The sequence below is a fragment of the Cupressus sempervirens genome, chromosome 11 (assembly GCF_028749045.1).
Source record: "Cupressus sempervirens isolate cs-2001-9-10 chromosome 11, ASM2874904v1, whole genome shotgun sequence".
Lineage (NCBI taxonomy): Eukaryota > Viridiplantae > Streptophyta > Pinopsida > Cupressales > Cupressaceae > Cupressus > Cupressus sempervirens.
Window position 1 is genome coordinate 386,345,946 of NC_143128.1, and position 6,000 is coordinate 386,351,945.

Sequence of the window (6,000 nt, forward strand, 5' to 3'; positions counted from 1 at the left end):
AAAAGTAATTATTAGAGCATATCCCATTTTATTAAATTAAATATCTCAACAAAATCTCTCTTCAGTTCAAAAAGGGAAATTTTCAGTTCACTATTGATCAGAAATGAGTTAAATCAGTTAGCTCCTTTTTCTACTCAAATTGAGTCAGTTAACCCCTTTTTACTCAAATTAAATCTGTCAACTCCCTTTAATTTGAAAATCTCCATTTATGACTGAACTTGACCTTTAATCCTAACCGTTGATTGAAATTGATCTCAACCATTGATGAATTTCAGGAAAGTCTATTTAAGAGACCCTCATCTCTTAATTTTGAAAGGTTGAATGAGAATTTGCATCGAATCGTTGCTGGAATTCATACTCACATTTGCTCATATTCACATACCCAAAAGATCAAGTTTGACCAAAAGTTGACCAAATTTAACCACGGTTGACATGAGTTGACTAGTTTTGAAAAGAATTTTGAAATAATTAAATGAAATTATTTAATTAAATGGTTTACTTACTTGTAATTAATTAAACAAAGTTATTTAATTAAATGAGAAGCCATTCCTAATTAATTAAATGAAGTTATTTAATTAAATAAGAAAAGTGTCTCTAATTAATTAAAGATTATTTAATTAAATAGAAAAAGTAATTATGAGAGCATATCTCATTTGATTAAATTAAAATTCTCAACAAAATCTTTCTTCAGTTCAAAAAGGGAAATTTCCTGTTCACTATTGATCAAAAATGAGTTAAATCAGTTAACTCCTTTTTCTACTCAAATTGAATCAGTTAACTCCTTATTGTACTAAAATTAAATCTGTTAACTCCTTTTAATTTGGGAATCTCCCTTTATGACTGAGCTTCACCTTTAATCATTACCGTTGATTTAAATCGATCTCAACTATTGGTGAATTCCAGGAAAGTCTATTTAAGAGACCCTTATCTCTTCGTTTCAAAAGGTTTAATAAGAATTGACATCGAATTGTTGTTGGAATTCATACTCACGTTTGCTCATATTCACATAGGCAAATATCAAGTTTGACCAAAGGTTGACCAGATTTAACAATGATTGACTTGAGTTGACTAGTGTCGAAAAGAATTTTGAAATAATTAATAGAAATTATTTAATTAAATGGAGTACTTGCTTCTAATTAATTAAACAAAATTATTTAGTTAAATGAGAAGCCATTCCTAATTAATTAAATGAAGTTATTTAATTAAATAAGAAAAGTGTCTCTAATTAATTAAAAATTATTTAATTAAGTAGGAAAAGTAATTATGAGAGCACATCTCATTTTATTAAATTAAATATCTCAACAAAATCTCTCTTCAGTTCAAAAAGGCAAATTTTCAATTCACTATTGATAAAAAATGAGTTAAATAAGTTAACTTATTTTTCTACTCAAATTGAATCAGTTAACTCCTTATTTTACTCAAATTAAATCTGTTAACTCCCTTTAATTTGGAAATCTCCCTTTATGACTGAACTTCACCTTTAACCCTGACCGTTTATTAAAATTGATCTCAACCGTTGATGAATTTTAGGAATGTCTATTTAAGAGACCCTCATCTCTTCATTTTGAAAGGCTGAATGAGAATTTGCATCGAATTGTTGCTAGAATTCATACTCACATTTGCTCATATTCACATATGCAAAGATCAAGTTTGACCAAAACTTGACCAGATTTAACAACGGTTGATTTGAGTTAACTAGTTTCGAAAAGAATTTTGAAATAATTAAATGAAATTATTTAATTTAATGGAGTACCTACTTCTAATTAATTAAACAAAGTTATTTCATTAAATGAGAAGGCATTCCTATTTAATTAAATGTATATATTTAATTAAATAAGAAAGGTGCCTCTAATTAATTAAAGATTTTTTAATTAAATAGAAAAAGTAATTATGAGAGAATATCTCAATTTATTAAATTAAATATCTCAACAAAATCTCTCTTCAGTTCAAAAAGATAAATTTTCAGTTCACTATTGATAAAAAATGAGTTAAATCAATTAACTATTTTCTCTACTCAAATTGAATCAGTTAACTCCTTATTTTACTCAAATTAAATCTGTTAACTCCCTTTAATTTGGAAATGTGCCTTTATGATTGAACTTCACCTTTAATCCTGACCATTGATTGAAATCGATCTCAACCATTGATGAATTTCAAGAAACTCTATTTAAGAGACCCTCATCTCTTCATTTTGAAGTGGTTGAATGAGAAATTGCATCGAATTGATATTGGAATTCATACTCACATTTGCTCATATTCACATATTCAAAGATCAAGTTTGACCAAAAGTTGATCAGATTTAACCACGGTTGACTTGAGTTAAATAGTTTTGAAAAGAATTTTGAAATAATTAAACAAAATTATTTAATTAAATAGAGTACTTACTTCTAATTAATTAAACAAAGTTGTTTAATTAAATGAGAAGGCATTCCTAATAAATTAAATGAAGTTATTTAATTAAATAAGAAAATTGTCTCTAATTAATTAAAGTTTACTTAATTAAATAAAAAAAGGAATTATGAGAGCATATCTCATTTTATTAAATTAAATATATCAACAAAATCTCTCTCGAGTTCAAAAAGGGAAATTTCCAATTCACTATTGATAAAAAATGAGTTAAATCAGTTGACACTTTTTTTTACTCAAATTGAATCTGTTAACTTCTTACTTTACTCAAATTAAATTTTTTAACTCCCTTTAATTTGAAAATCTCCCTTTATGACTGAACTTCACCTTTAATCCTGACCATTGATTGAAATCGATCTCAACCATTGATGAATTCTAGGAAAGTCTATTTAAGAGACGCTCATCTCTTCATTTTGAAAGGTAGAATGAGAATTTGCATTGAATTTTTTTTGGAATTCATACTCACATTTTCTCCTATTCACATATGCAAATATCAAGTTTGATCAAAAGTTGACCAGATTTAACCATGATTGACTTCAGTTCTCTAGTTTCGAAAAGAATTTTGAAATAATTAAATGAAATTGTTTAATTAAATGGAATACTTACTTCTAATTAATTAAATAAAGTTATTTAATTAAATGAAAAGCCATTCCTAATTAATTAAATGAAGTTATTTAATTAAATAAGAAAATTGTCTCTAATTAATTAAATATTATTTCATTAATACAAAAAAGTAATTATGAGAGCATATCTCATTTTATTAAATTAAATATCTCAACAAAATCTTTCTTTAATTCAAAAAGTGAAATTTTCAGTTCACCTTTAATCCTTACTGTTGATTAAAATCAATCTCAACTGTTGATGAATTCCAGGAAAGTCTATTTAAGAGACCCTCATCTCTTCATTTTGAAGGGTCGAATGAGAATTTGCATCGAACTGTTGCTGCAATTCATACTCACATTTGCTCATATTCACATACGCAAATATTAAGTTTGCCAAAAGTTGACCAGGTTTAGTCATGGTTGGCTTGAGGTGACTAGTTTTAAAAAGAATTTTGAAATAATTAAACGAATTTATTTAATTAAATGAAGTACTTACTTCTAATTAATTAAACAAAGTTATTTAATTAAATGAGAAGCCATTTCTAATTAATTAAATGAAGTTCTTTAATTAAATAAGAAAAGTGTCTCTAATTAATTAAAGATTATTTAATTAAATAGAAAAAGTAATTATGAGAGCATATCTCAGTTTATTAAATTAAATATCTCAACAAAATCTCTCTTCAGTTCAAAAAGGGAAATTTCCAATTCACTATTGATGAAAAAAGAGTTAAATCAGTTGACTCCTTTTTGTACTCATATTGAATCAGTTAACTCCTTATTTTACTCAAATTAAATCTATTAACTCTCTTTAATTTAGAAATCTCCGTTTATGACTAAATTTCACCTTTAATCCTTACAGTTGATTAAAATCAATCTCAACCGTTGATGAATTCTGGGAAAGTCTATTTAAGAGACCCTCATCCCTTCATTTTGAAAGGTTGAATGACAAATTGTAACGAATTGTTGCTGGAATTCATACTCACATTTGCTCATATTCACATACACAAAGATCAAGTTTGACCAAAAGTTGACCAGATTCAGCCACGGTTGACTTGAGTTGACTAGTTTCGAAAAGAATTTTGAAATAATTAAACAAAATTATTTAATTAAATGGAGTACTTACTTGTAATTAATTAAAAAAAGTTATTTAATTAAATGAGAAGCCATTCCTAATTAATTAAATGAAGTTATTTAATAAAATAAGAAAAGTGTCTCTAATTAATTAAAGATTATTTAATTAAATAGAAAAAGTAATTATGATATCATATCTCATTTTGTTAAATTAAATATCTCAACAAAATCTCTCTTTAGTTCAAAAACAAAAATTTTCAGTTCACTATTGATCAAAAATGAGTTAAATGAGTTAACTCTTTTTTCTACTCCAATTGAATCAGTTAACTCATTATTTTTCTCAAATTAAATTTGTTAACTCCCTTTAATTTGGAAATCTCCCTTTATGACTGAATTTCTCCTTTAATCCTGACCATTGATTGAAATCAATCTCAACCGTTGATGAATTCCAGGAAAGTCTTTTTAAGAGACCCTCATATCTTCATTTTGAAAGGTTGAATGAGAATTTGCATCGAATTGTTGTTGGAATTCATACTCACATTTGCTCATATTCACATACGCAAAGATCAATTTTGTCAAAAAGTTGACCAGATTTAACCCTGGCTGACTTGAGTTGACTAGTTTCAAAAATAATTTTGAAATAATTAAAAGAAATTATTTAATTAAATGGAGTACTTATTTCTAATTAATTAAACAAAGTTATTTAATTAAATGAGAAGCAATTCCTAATTAATTAAATGAAGTTATTTAATTAAATAAGAAAAGTGTCTCTAACTAATTAAAGATTATTTAATTAAACAGAAAAAGTAATTATTAGAGCATATCTCATTTTATTAAATTAAATATCTCAACAAAATCTCTCTTTAGTTCAAAAATAGAAATTTCGAGTCCACTATTGATTAAAAATGAGTTAAATCAGTTAACTTGTTTTTCTACTCAAATTGAATCAGTTAACTCCTTATTTTACTCAAATTAAATCTGTTAACTCCCTTAAATTTGAAAATCTCTCTTTATGACTGAACTTCACCTTTAATCCTGACTGTTGATTGAAATCGATCTCAACCGTTGATGAATTCTAGAAAAGTCTATTTAAGAGACCCTCATCTCTTCATTTTGAAAGGTTGAATGAGAATTTGCATCGAATTGTTGTTGGAATTCATACTCACATTTGCTCATATTCACATAGTTGACTAGTTTCAAAAAGAATTTTGAAATAATTAAACAAAATTATTTAATTAAATGGAGGACTTATAATTAATTGAACAAAGTTATTTAATTAAATGAGAAGCCATTCCTAATTAATTAAATGAAGTTATTTAATTAAATAAGAAAAGTGCCGCTAATTAATTAAACATTATTTAATTAAATAGAAAAAGTAATTATGAGAGCATATCTCATTTTATTAAATTAAATATCTCAACAAAATCTCTCTTCAGTTCAAAAAGGGAAATTTCTAGTTCACTATTGGTCAAAAATGAGTTAAATCAGTTAACTCCTTTTGCTACTCAAATTGAATCAGTTCACTCCTTATTTTACTCAAATTAAATCTATTAACTCCATTTAATTTGTAAATCACCTTTTAAGACTAAACTTCACCTTTAATCCTGACCGTTGATTGAAATCGATCTCAACTATTGATGAATTCCAGGAAAGTCTATTTAAGAAACCCTCATTTCTTCATTTTGAAAGGCTGAATGAGAATTTTCATTGAATTGTCGCTGGAATACATACTCACATTTCTCATATACACATAGGCAAAGATCAAGTTTGACCAAAAGTTGACCAAATTTAACAACGGTTGACTTAAGTTGAGTAGATTCAAAAAGAACTTTGAAATAATTAAACAAAATTATTTAATTAAATAGAGTACTTACTTGTAATTAATTAAACAAATTTATTTAATTAAATGAGAAGCCATTGC